At 34.5% G+C, this 14,511-nt stretch overlaps 1 long non-coding RNA gene across 1 annotated transcript; it reads right to left on the reverse strand.

Annotated features, from left to right (window-relative positions):
• Nucleotides 1-3,260: 3,260 nt before the first annotated feature.
• On the reverse strand, nucleotides 3,261-11,691 carry LOC107182124. The gene is made up of 3 exons (XR_001512850.1): nucleotides 11,682-11,691; nucleotides 9,097-9,102; nucleotides 3,261-3,514 (listed from the first exon to the last, which is right to left on the reverse strand). It is a non-coding gene; the product is annotated as an uncharacterized LOC107182124 (long non-coding RNA).
• Nucleotides 11,692-14,511: the final 2,820 nt, after the last annotated feature.

Here is a 14,511-nt window from a genome sequence, read left to right on the forward strand (position 1 = left end):
CACGCCAGGGCTCCCAGACTGTGAGAGGCACAGGCCACACTGAGGGACCCCCCCCCAGTGCATGAATTTCATGCACCAGGCCTCTAGTTGTTAATAATAGGAAAGGAGCAAAAGAATGACCGGACATTATAAGCATGGCCATTTTGGGCCACTTCACAGGTAGCTGTAATTTCAGAGAACCATCAGTCCATTCCCTGCAAATCGCTGGGGAAAGGGACTAGACAAAGAGGAGTTAGGTATATGTGCAATAAAGTCAGGGTGACAGTGAAGGTACCTGTCATTCTAACCGGGACAGAAACAATCGGCTAGAGGAGGTTGTGCCACAAAACTCCGAAATTTGGGGATTCATAATCCCAAGACAAAGAAGTTCAGGCTCTTGGCTTTTGGCTTTTGTGTCTCTCTTGCTCCCACCTGTGTTCCCTTTATTGTCACGAGGCCGAACGGACTCCACGTGCAATGGACTGATGGTCTATAACTGGGAACACAAACTAAGCTAAGCTAGGCTGATGCTGGCCTGGACTATGGGAACATGGAACAGAAACTCTGGGCAGCAGCTTTAATGCTGGCCCTGCTAAAGGCACAGCTGGACTTCCATGGTGAGACAAAGGAAATGGGACCTTGGAAACTCAGGGACTTAACTCCATGCAAACAAATGCCACTCATTCTTCTGGGCAAGTCTCAGAGAATTCTTCTTGTGACATTGCAAGAAACCCACTTCCAGTGGCAACCAGTGGGGACACAAAGAGCTCCCTACGGATAAGAGAACGATTTATTCTTGGAACTTCTAATACTTTATTTAATTAAAAATTATCTTATGAATCTCTTTTTCTCCACTTCTGAATACTAGAATTCAATATCCTTCATAAGATAAAAATTTTAATTCCAACCCTGCAATTAATAACTTTAGAGCAAAGCTCAATAGATATTAGCCTTAAAAACAAACAAAAAAAAGGGATACCTTCAAGTCTCTAATTAACTAAAGCTAGCATAATTTACCAACAGAAATACTGGATTTTAACTTTGCCAAGGGGTAGCTTTAGGGCATCATTTAATGCAATAGTTTGCCATCCAAACAACTATCAAATCAAAGGCTACTAGCTAATACTCAGTAGGAAACTGAAGGTTTGAAAAGTGTGCTAAAACACCCCTCAGGTGAAGATTGATGATTATTTTATCTAAAATATGAGTGAGATTTATTTTCTTTTAGTATCTTTGTGACCAGAACATCAATGGCTACAGACTCATTGCTATGTAGCTTGTTTTCAGTATAAGAAAGCTATAGTGAAAAAACTTCTAGAGAATTTAATTGCACTAGAGATTCTATTACATTTCCAGATAGAGAAATTTCTACCCAACACACATTATACAAATGCACTCATTATGTATACCACTGAATTACTGCATATATGTTGCCTTATTTTACCAAAACAATAAACTTTTCTCATTCAATAAGCAATCTTGAGTGAAAACAATAAAAATCACCAGTTATTTATTGACAAAGGGTTATTATACATTAAAGTGTGTTTTAATGACTCATAAAATTATGACTTCTTTTTGCCATGGAACAATTTTCCTGATGACTTGTAGGATAAGACAGAAGTAGTTACTTCTTTGAGAATAATTTTACCAATAATTGCTTAGACTTAAAAAAAATGATTTAGTTCTTTTAAAGCTCTGAATAGTATTCTAGACAATGACACCTCTGGATAGATTCTGTTGGTGCCACACTCGTACTCTCTTGGCCCTTATGGTTCTACCCATTTTTTTGTTAAATCCAATTGACAAAACCTCTGAACCTTTGTCCTGGGATTTTCTGGCTGAAAGAGCCTGCTCTGTCCACAGGCAAGGCATGTAGGAATTGGCAGAAGTTATACCCACCACCACTCAGAAACATTCTATAAATTACTGACAGGCCCAAATTAGGAAAGCACTCTGTCAAAAACAGTTGTTCAAAAACATAAATGTGAACTAGAGTCCCGACCAAGAAGGCTTAAAAGTTCCCCATTGCTTAGCTAACCTTCAGGCAGGCTCCTTCCTTATTTTGAGCCATTGGCATCTTTTTTTCTTATTGTACTTCTTTAGAAAAATTTTAATTGTAAATCTCTTTTCTGCCCTTTTGAAGTGCAAATCTTTTCAAAAGTGTTTTTTTTTTTCTTTTTTCTTTCACGTGGTAGAACCCTTATTATCTTTGTCAAGGACCTAGGAAGCAATCCTTTGAAATATAATCATAACATAGATAAGGCCCCTATTCCCTAGTTTCTGTAGGAAGATCAAAGCTCAAACAAACTGGTTTACAAGCTTTTCCTAAAGCAAAAAGTAAATTTATATATTGGTTTTCAGATATCCTTTAGGAATCTCCTGGAACAAACCATTGTGAAGATGCAGTAAACACAAAAGATACTACATGGTGTGAAGTGATGGCTGTGGAAGTTTAAAAAGATGTATGTAAATGATTTGAAATACCTCTAATTAAAATATAGAGTCTCATTCCTCTCTCCTCAATATGTGCTGGAAATAGTGACTTGGTTCTAATATAGAAAATGCAGCCAAAGGGACTGGTTTATAAAGCTGCAATATGATCTACTGGGCTTCCACTAGGGTATGTCTATCTTGGGGTGCTAATCCTACGAATTCAGTAACCATATTTTAAGAAAGCCCGGGCTATGTCTCAAGGCAACATCTTTAACCTATTGAGTAATTGTCAGTCTTTGAGGCTTTTATTTGATGACCTAGACCAGTTGTCCGCAGACTCATTAGTCAACAGAGCCAAATATCAATAGTACAACGATTGAAATTTCTTTTGAGAGCCAAATTTTTTAAACTTAAACTATATAGGTAGGTGCATTGTTATTGAAAAAAAAACCCTCGTCTTGTATACTTGTTTCGTCTAGCTCCTTTCGTTCATCCTCTCTATATGTCCAAACCATTTCAACATACCTTTCTCAATCCTTAACACTACATCTTATTTCACTCCACAACATTCCCTAAAATTAATTTAGTAACCTTTACTTAAAGTTTTAAGTCTTAGTTAAACTATAGGTACATTGAATAAAACTTGATATCATACTTAATAATGATATTATTTATTGATAAAATTATATTCCTTACAATAACCATAAAATTAAATCAGACAATGACTGACAAACACTAATGTGAACAACGACCTTGCATCTCCTTGGAAAGTTTGGGTAAGTCAGGTTTCTATGTTGTTTTTAATTTTAGGCACAAGGTTCTCATCAATAAGATGACTTCTCAATTTACTCTTGATAAGGTTCATGTTTGAAAATGATTGTTCGCATAAATATGTAGACCTGAATAAGGAAAGAACAGCAAATGCTAGTTTTCTTCAGTTGATTGTATGAGTCAGGAATACTATTTCAGGTGTTAAAAATCAACATATCTTCCTTCTCCAGGTCTTTCAAAGCAGACCACTTGTGCTGTGAACTAAGTTCACATTTGTTTTTCTCCAGTATTTCTATATCAGCACAAAGACGTTCAAATTTCAGCTCCACAGCTTGAAATCCTGCAATTGCATTTCAAAGTTTAAAAATCTTTTTTAAATCCTGCAATTGCATTTCAAAGTTGCCAATGTCAATATTAAAGGGAGAAAAATACAATTCTGTTACAGTAGCATTGAGAGGTTTTTTGACAAAGGCTATAACGTCGCTTTGCTGTTTCTGAATTCTTGAAACCTGTTGAGAAAAGCTTCCCTCATATTTAGAAGGGCTGTTTTGAAATAGCAAATGTCAATATAACAATTATTTTCTTGGCGATGTTTCAACAGGCTTGGAAGGTGAATCAAAGTTTCTCTTTCAAAATTTTGAGCAAAAAGAATTTGTTTTCAAATGAAATAAGTTCTAACATTGAAAAAATTGTGTTTCCTTTCCTCTGTAGTTTACAATTAAGCTGATTTAGATAAAACGTAACATCTATCTTCCACAAAATTCCGACTTCTGCGCATGGGCCACGAAGTTTCAATCGCGCTGTATGTGCGTTAGCACACATGGTATTTTGTGGAAGAGCCACACTCAAGGGGCCAAAGAGCCGCATGTGGCTCACAAGCCACGGTTTGCTGACCACTCACCTAAACATTGAGGAACAAGGACACACAATCCCTGGTGTGCTCCATCCAAAATCTGGAACCTCATAATCCGTGTGTGTTGTTTTACAACACTATATTCTGCAGTAAATTTGTTCTAATATAGTATATAAATAAAACAAATGTATATATACTTTCATAGAAGAAGAATTTTTATTAAGATGTTTCATAAACCTGATAAGGAGAGGTAGTTTTCTCAAAGAAAATTGAAAAATATTTAGTAAAATGTGACCTCTTGCCAAGACCAGTTTGGCTCAGTGGATAGAGTGTTGGCCTGCAGATTGAAGGGTCCCAGGTTTGATTCTGGTCAAGGGCATGTACTTTGGTTGCGGGCACATACCCACTGGAAAGTCTGCAGGAGGCAGCTTGTCGATGTTTCTCCCTCATCAATGTTTCTGACACTCCACCTCTCTCCCTTCCTCTCTGTAAAAAATCAATAAAAATGTATTTTTAAAAAAATTTTTAAAAATGTGACCTCTTTACTTTCTTTTCACTTTATTTTTTCTTTATTTCTTCCTCTTTTTGTCTCTCATTCTCTTCCTTCCTTCCTTTCTTTTTAAATGCATATCTTAATTTTTAGAGCACTTTTCATTCCACAGAAATATTATGAGCAGAATCTGAAGATTTCCCATATATCACCTGCTCCACACATGAATACATTCCCCATTATCAACATTCCCACCAGAGGGGCACTTATGCTACAATCATGGACTTACATTGACACATTATCATCCAAAGTCCATAGTTTACATTGCGGTAATTCTCGGTGTTATAAATTCTAAGGATTTAAACACATGTATAAAAACATGTATCTACCATTATATTACCATATAGAATAATTTCACTGTCCTAAGATCCTTTGTGCTGTACCTAGTTATCCCTTTCTCCCATGTCTGCAACTACTATGAGACTTCAACAGAAATTTATTTTCACCCTTTAAGAAAACATAGGGTTGACTATAGCCTTGAGAAAATGCTGAATACATAACTTTTATTGCTTAATTATTAACGTTGAAATGTTAAATCATGGTTACAGTTTTGCTTTCTCCACAAAGTCATATAACTAGAATCATGCACATGTAGCCTTTTCATATTGGCTTCTTCCACTTAGTAATAGGCACTTAAGTTGGTGCTGGCAGTATTCTATATTTTGGCATTCTAATAGGCACCTTATTGTCATTTTAATTTTTATTTCACTTATGATAAATGATGTGAAATTTTTTTTTCATGTGGTTATTTGCCATCTGTATGTCATCTTTGGTGAGATGTCTATTAAGGTCTTCGGCCCATTTTTTAATCAAGTTGTTTGTTTCCTTATTGGGTTTTCAGAGTTCTTTTGATATATTGAATAACAGTTCTTCTTTTTAAGATTTTTTGAAATTGATTTTTAGAGATAGAGGAAAGAAGAGGAAGAGAGAGAGAGGGAGGAACTTCTTTGTGAGAGTGGAATATCATTTGGCTATTCCTGCATCCCTCTTACCAGTTTTCAGCCAGCAATTTGGGCATGTGCCCTGACTGTCAATCAAACCGGCAACCTTTCACTGCACAGTTTGACACCCAAACAACTGAACTACACTAGCCAGGGCTGGATAATATTTCTTTATCAGACATGTATCTTGCAAGTATTTCCTTCAGTCTGAGGCAGGTTTTCCATTTTTTTAACATTATCTTTTTGTAGCACAGATGTTTTTAATTTTTAAATTTTCCAGCTTACCCATTATTTCTTTCATGGATCATGCCTTTGGTGTTGTTTCTAAAGGGTCGTCCCCATATCCAAGGACATCCAGATTTTCCCCTGTTATCTTCCAGGACAGCAAATACAGTCTGCAGGCTGATGCTCTATTCACTGAGCCAAACTGGTTAGGGCTAGATAATCATTTTTTAATAGTTTGTAAGTAAGTCTGACATATTATTTTTGCTAAAATATTGTTTTAGCTCCTACAATCTTTGTTAAACATATTTAAAGCATTAAAAGTTGATAAAACTGGATCAGGTTTTTGTAATTTTATGAAACAATTTTTGATGAAAGTTTAGATATAATCAAAGGCAATGCAGACAGAATTTTTTTTAAATGGAATAACCAGAAAGGAAATACATTTTAACCAATTATGATACAGCAATACAAATGAATAGTATATACCACTGAAATATAATTTTTACTTTAATGAGATAGGGACAAATGTTTGAAATACAGTAGCATATGAGTAAAGCAAGTGAATTTATTATTTACAAAATAAGATTTCGATTTTGTTACATATATAAAATGTATATATGCATCTAAGACCAGATTTATATCAACCACATTAGTTGTGGACCTTATATTTGTGGACTAAATAAATATGTATTTTTAAATTCTTTCCAACAAATTTTAAATTTGTTATCAGGAAAAATATAATCCAGTTTTAAATATTCTTAAAAAATTTCAATTTTTGCAAAAAAGAAAGAAATTAACTGTCATGTATAAGAGTCAGAGATATTTTATTTTGTTAATCCTCACCTGAGTATAGTTTTTTCCATTGATTTTTAGAAAGAGAGTGGAAGGGAAGGATGAGAGACAGAGAGAGAGAAACATCTATGTGAGGGAGACACATTGATTGGTCGCTTCCTGCATGCGCCCCGACTAGGGCTAGGGATCCAGCTGCAACAAAAATATGCTCAAGTGTGCCCTTGAGCAGAATAGAACCCAGGACCCTTCAGTTTTGGGGCAATGTTCTAAGCACTCAGCAAAACCAGCTATGGCGAGTCAGATATTTTTATAATTATCAAGCTAATTTGCACTATTTAATAGTTTATGCACAATATAAAGGACAAATATTTTTAAAGTATTGAAATATACCTTTTTGATTATGCATGAAATTTTTTCTCAATAATTTCTGAAATAAATAAATAAGAATCAAGGTTTTGACATAGCAGGAAATCAAACAAATATCACCCCCTGCATAAATTTGGTTCAAATGATGCTTTTAAAGTTAAAAAAAATAATTTTAAGTGTATTTGAAAATTTTATCACATCATAAACAAGAAAATAAAGGCCAAAAGCAATGCTTATGCTGTGCTTTCTCTATATATTTTAAGGTGCTGGTAAGGAAAACTATTTCTGTTTAGCTGTTCAAAACTGTTTTTGGTTTATTATCAAGGTGGCAGAGCTTTTCCTCTGGAAGCCTGGGGAAACACTCAGCAGGATTTAACTTTTATTGTGGGTCAAAACATTTTCCCTTCAGGTGAAAGTTGGTTTTTATTTGGCAGAAGGAATCCCCTGGTGAGCTGGGTTTTAGCAGAAAAAATACAATAAAACATATATCTTGAGAATGGAAGGTATGCACAATTGAAGATTTATCCATTATCTACATTATAAAAAATAATAAAACATTCTTTTTGAAGTAGATGACAGAGTTTTGCAAAAGGTTACTTAAATATAAAGCATTTATCTTGTCTTCACATTATTGTAGTATTTATGGATTTTATATAATGTTAGGTTTCAAAGTCCTGATTGTATTCTCCCTTCTATATTGTTATTATTTTTTTTGTTTCCCCCCTTTTATGCACTATAATATCTATTTTACTTTTCTTCTTCAAAAAAATTAGTTTTTATACTGATTTCAGAGAGAAACATCACTGATGAGAGAGAATCATTGATCAGCTGCCTCTGGCATGCCTTCTCTACTGGGAAGCAAGCCCTCAATCTGGGGGTGTGCCCTGGCCAGGAATCAAATAAGTAACCTCTTGGTTGAAAGGTTGACCCTCAACTACTGAGTCACACCAACCAGGCAACTTCTCTTCTTTTTAAAATTTTATTTTTCAATTACAATTTTACATTCAATATTATTTTGTATTAGTTTCAAGTATACACCATAGTGGTTAGATAATCATATACTTTACAAAGTGATCCATCCCCTTCATATTTCAAGTACCTACCTGGCACCATTCATATTATTACAATAGTAGTGGCCCGGTGCACAACATTTGTGCACTGGAGGCGATGTGTCCCTTAGCCTAGCCTACACCCTCTCCAATCTGGGATCCCTCTCACAATCCGAGACTTCTGGCTCCCAACCACTTCCCCACCTGCCAACCCAGTCACCCCTAACTTCCCTTCCCTTGAGGCCTGGTCCCCCCCCAACTACCCTCCCTCCCCTGCAGGCCCGGTCACCCCCAACTGCCCTCTCCTGCCAGCCTGGTCCCCCACAACGGCCCTCCCATGCTGGCCATCTTGTGTGAGGGCGTGACAGCCAACTTGCATATTAACTTTTTATTATATAGGATTATGACTATATTCCCTATGTTGTACTTTATATCCCCATGACTATTTTATAACTTCACATCTATACTTTTCAAACTCTTCACCCAGCCCCTCAACCGTTCTCCTCTCTGGCAACCATCAATCTATTTTCTGTATCTATGAGTCTGTTTCTGTTTTGTTTGTTTGTTTATATTTTTCTTTAGATTCCACATATACTAATAAATGAAATCAAATTTGTCTTACTCTAAACCATTTAACTTGCATAATACCCTCTAGGTCCATTCATGTTGTTACAAATGGCAAGATTTTGTTCTTTTTTATAGCTTCCTTCCATATTATTTAATTCAGTTGTAATTTTTCTATAAACAATATTTCCTTCTGTCTTACTTTCTGTCACAAAGATGTTAATAATTACAGAATTAGTGGTTTATTTTGTTTACTGGCCTTCTGCTTTCAGCATTCCTTTGACAATGTACAAAATTCTGCTACCACAACTTTTCATTCTCTGTTAGGTATAGAGATTTCTGGTTAGTTGAAAATCTCTGCAAAACTTCCATTTTTATTCTATCATGTACTGTATCCACTGAAAATCATTCAAAATTCTTTTATAACTAGAAACTTGTAGCACTTTGGCCATTGTTTCAGTTCAAGCTATTATAACAAAACATCCTTAAACTGGGCAGCTTAAATAACAAACATTTTCCAGACTTCTGGAGGCTGGGAAGCACAACATAAAGGTACTTACAGAGAAAAAACACTTTCTTCTCTCTTCTTCTTATAAGTTCCATCCTCAGGATCTCACCTAAATTTAATTACCTCAAAAGACCCCCACCTCCAGCCCAGACAGTGTGGGTCAGGAGTTTAGTGTTGACCTATGAACCAGAAGATCAAGGTTCAATTCCCGGTCAGGGCACAGGCCCTGGTTGTGGGCTGGATCCCCAGTAGGTGTGGAGGAGGCAGCCCATCAAGATTCTCTCTCATTACTGATGTTTCTTTCTCCTCTCCCTTTCCCTTTCTCTCTGAAATAAATAAAAAAAAGATAAAAAAGACCCCCACCTCCAAATACCATCACATTAGGGATTTGGTCTTCAATTAATGAATTTTGGAGACCATAAACATTCAGTAAAAACAGCAATAAATGAAACGATTTTTAAGTTTTTTTCTTTGCTGAGAGTAATACATTACTGATAAATTTTTTAGAGAAATTCTGACTAAAAGCCAAAAGTTACTATAATTTTCCATGCTATGTAGAAATACTTACTGCAAACAATTCTGAAAAATACAAAAAAGATGTCTAACTCCTATTTTCATAGAGTATCTAAATTCAAAAAACAATATAGTTATTTCATATTTTTTCCTCTAAATAAAAAACCATGGGAGACACTGATTTCATTAGAAAACAAAATAATGAAGCTATAGGGAAATTTTAAATATTTATATAAAGAAATATGTAATTTGATGCCATTAGGTTGTTTTAGGGATTGGTGGACAGGTACTAAAGAAGGTATGAAAGAACAAACTGCAGAATCAAATATACAGGTTAGAATATCTTCAGCACTTAGTGTCTATGTGGCCATGAAATGTATTTTTTTAATCCTCACCTAAGGATATTTTTTTCCATTGACCTTTAGAGAGAAGAGGGGCAGGGAAGACATTGACCTGAGAGAGACACATCCATTTGTTGCCTCCTGCATGGGTCCCAACTGGGGCCAGGGATCGAACCTGCAACCCAGGTACATGCCCTTAACCAGGCTTCAGTGCACAGGCTGAGGCTCTAACATCTGAGCCACACTAGCAAGGGCTTAAAATATGTTTTAACGCATTATACCTTGGCTTCAACATCTGCAACATGGGGATAATAATGATTATGTGGTAGATTTGTCAAGAGTATGAAATAAGACATCTGTGATGGTAAATTTTATGGCTACTTGAATGGGCTAAAAGATCCCGCATAGCTGGTAAATCAGTGTTTCTGACTGTGTCTAAGAAAGTGTTTCCAGAAAAGAAGGACATTTGAATTGGTGGACTCAGTAAAGAAGATTGTCTTCACCAATGCAGATGGACATCATTCAATCTGTGAGAGCCTGAAGAGACAAAAATCAAGGTGGTAAATTTGCTCTTTTTGCTTAAACTAAGACATACATTTCCTCCTGCCCTCGAGCATCAGAACTCCTGGTTCTCAGGTATTTTAACTCATATTGGTGGTATTTACATTACCTAGCCACCCAGTTTGGCTTTTGGACTTAGACTGACATCATTGACTCCCATGGTTCCATGTCTTTTAGACCCAGACTAAATCATACCATTGTTTTCCCTCATTCTCCAGCTTACAAATGTCAGTTCACTTCTCTGACTTCATTTTTGAGCCAATTTCCTAGAATAAATCTTATTTATATATCTTATCTATATCTATCTATCTATCTATCTACTTATTTACCTATTTATCTATCTATCTAATTTCCTACCGATTTTGTTTCTCTGGAGAATCTTTACAACAGTCAAATTAAGGTGCTAAAATTAAACTCTTGCATAGTTGATTTTTATGAATCAGTGGTCCATAAACATTATTTATAAGAGTAAATATAAATTATTTAAAGTCTAAATTCAATTTTTGTATTTATATTAGAGAGAATAACAAATTAAATACATTTTTGTAGTAATTATTTCAATATACTCAATGCAAAGTTAACATTCAATTGAATGATTTTTAAATAAACTGAAATAATAACCAAAATATAGCTAAGAAACTTCAACATTTGTAGTATACACTATATCATATGTAATAGAAATTTAAAATAATTGCTTTGAGGTTTTAAACATATACCCAAGATTATATTATTATAGATTCCTATTCATAAATGAATTCCTTATTTTGAAGAAAACAATATTTTAAGAATGCCTAAAATAAATATTTTAAATGAAAAAAATTTTTTCATTCAATAGGATGACTGAGTTTATATTGTGCCAGTCAATTCAAATTCAAATAATTTCCAAACCATAAAGGCTTAGATAAAAAATGCATTAAACATTTTATGGAGTTTGATATCCTATGTATTATGCAATAAATACAAGAAGATCTCACAGATTTATTGTTGCTTATTTTGTTTGTTTTTATTATCTTCCATTTATTTCTCTACCTTGGGCTAGGTGGGAAAATTATTTTTATTAGTTAATAAAATGCATTTGCCCCTAAAAGTTGAATAAAAGGACAAATCTTATGGTCACTGGTTTACCAAAGGAGAAATAACTAAAGATTGGTTGTCTGAGGGACAAGTTAGCTCATTAAAGTATTTTATTGCATTGAGTTTTTCCTAATAGTTTGCTAGAAATAAGATGAACCCACTGACAGGTCTCAGCCTATGCAATCCCCTCAGATATAACTCAGAATTTCTTAGTAAATGAAAGAACTTTACTCTTTCTAGAGTTAGAAAGATATGCTATAGGAGACTTTTAATTGTAAGGAATCAAACTCAATAGAATATCAATCAATTACTAATTCGTATAGGTAGTAATCATCTTCCATTACTATTGAAAAAATAAGTTAGTGGTTTAATAAGCCTATATCAGTTTTCCCCAGTTTTATAAAATGTGCTTAAGTGTGGCTTTGTCTACTGATAATTGACTTTTTGCAATAATGTTATTTCTCTCTGATTTTTGAGAAACAATTTTTGTATTTTGTATGTTTAAAACCATGTTTCTTTTTCAGTTAACTGAATGACTTATATGAATTCATTGAGTATATAAAATTTACTTATGATGGACTTTTCATCTGGGCCTTTCTATGAAAATATACTATTAAATAGTACTGGCATATTGCTATCCACAGAAATTTTTTTTCTATGTTCAAACCACTCTTTATTTTGTTGTCCTAACTGGAATAAAAGAACATGAGTTGAATATTTCAAGCTGTGCTGGTATGTGTAATTCATGGTTAAATTCTCCAAAACGAAATAGATAAGAAGTACTGAAAGCTATAAATGAAATATTTTTATGTTTAACAGAGGAACTGTATCAAGATCTTTTAAGTCTTCACTGATGCCATGAAGAATTATAAAAAATAACAAGTTACTAAGAAAGCAGCAAAGAGAGACAGAGAGAAAAACAAAAACAAACAAACAAACAAAAACCAGAAAGGCAGAGAAAGCGGTAAACAGAAAAATAGATAACTATCCATATAAATTGCAGAAATACTTTTCTCACAAATAATATATAAAAATGTTAAATTTTGGCACAAGATATTTTAGTCGTACTGATTGCTTCCACTTATGCTGTGGATACAAAGCGATTGATCAAGTTTTTAAAAAGAGGACATTCCAAAATATCTTTCAAAACTACAGAATGAAGCATAACTGGAATCAGTTCATTCATATATTTAATTGGTTATTCATTTAATTGGTTACCCATTATCTTTATTGGGTGACCATCACTTTCCTGGCGCTCTGGTAGTTAGGGTATATGGTTTACAAATGGAGTGACTATATAATTTACCATTCAAACTAGTTCACTATGAGTATAAAAAAAACCCCAAAACAAAAACAACAAAAAAACAACACAAACCCTGATACACAGGATGTTGAAGAACCAGTTAGAAAATGAGGCTCTGATTGAGGTCTATCCCAATGGGTCTTTTCTGTAGACTTTCATCGTTGGCAATGTCTCATAGAATAAATATGTTGTTTCCTTTATTCACAGAACTGTGTGTTAGATCTGTGGGAAGGAATTACAAGACAGCTGCTAAAACTGACAGAATTAATAATCTAATTTTTTTAACCTTAGGTACTTTTATATATCCTGAAGATCTGTACTATTCTAGGGAGTGATAGCTTAGGAGTGAAGATTTGAACTTACTCATGTTTAGAGGGTGTCTGAAATTAAAAAATGAGTCAGATCCATCTACTCAGACCCTAAGCACGGCCCTAAGGTAAATTGAAGAAATTAGTTCCCAATGATTATAGGTGCAGAGTTTTAGAAGTATGTCCATATTCAAGTGTAGATCAAAGAAGCTCAACTAAAAGGATTGTGGACTGACTAAAATGACATCAGGATTGAGCAAAAATGGGAATAAGATCATTAAGACTCAAACTCAGGAGGGACTAAGGCAGTGGAAGAACTCAGAACAGTGGATCCTCTGTTGCAATTACAGCTGGTCCTTGCAGCCTATCAGTCTGAGAGTAAATCCCTCCCAGTGAAGTGTCAGCATCAATCAAAGCTCAACTCTAACAGGGCAGTGCACACAGCCTGCACAAGAGGCTTACAAGAGTAAGCCTCTTACTTAGAGCACCCAGCTCAGGTGAATGAAGAGGCGGTGCCACTGGGACCTACCAGACACCTACTATATAAGAACACTTTTGTAAGTCCAGGAGATGTAGGAACTCTGCCTAATATGTGGAAACAAACATAGGGAAGTAGGTAAAATGAAAAGACAAAGAAACAAGTCCCAAATGAAAGCACAGGAGTAATTTCCAGAAAAAAAGATCTAAATAAAATGGAGGCAAGCAAACTATCATATATAGAGTTCAAAACAATGGTTATAAGGATGCTCAATGAAATTAGTGAGAACTTCAACAGCGTAAAAAAAGGACAAAGAAACCATTTGAAAAGAACCAGTCAGAAATAAAGGATATCCTAACTGAAATGAAGAATAAATTATAGAGAATCAACAGTACAGCAGAAGAAGCCAAAATCAAATCAGCAATTTTGAAAATAAAGATGCATCTAACAACCAATCAGAACAGCAAAAAGAAAAGAGAATCCAAGAAATGAGGAAAGTTTAAGGAGCCTTTGAGACAACTTTAAGCATACAAACATAAACTACAATGTTGTATAGTGTATTAGAAGTGTGTATAGGTTGAAAATAACCAAGTTGTATGAGGTCATGAACAATTTTTCAAGAAAATAACTTCAAGCTGAGTAAAGGGTAACATTGATTAAATTAAAACTGTGTAATATTGATTAAATGTCAGACGTAGAAACATACTAAAAAAACTAAAGCCTCCAACTAAATGAATCAACCAGTATAAGAAAAGACTATACAATACATTCATAAGAAAAACATAAAACTTGTGTGTCTGTGTGCCCAAAGGCATACAGTAGGTAAAAATAAATACCTACTTTGAACCCTAGGTTCATATTGTTATGAAAAACTGCTAAAAGACCACAAAACTTTTGTTAGC

The sequence above is a fragment of the Myotis davidii genome, unplaced genomic scaffold (assembly GCF_000327345.1).
Source record: "Myotis davidii unplaced genomic scaffold, ASM32734v1 scaffold273, whole genome shotgun sequence".
NCBI classification, from domain to species: domain Eukaryota; kingdom Metazoa; phylum Chordata; class Mammalia; order Chiroptera; family Vespertilionidae; genus Myotis; species Myotis davidii.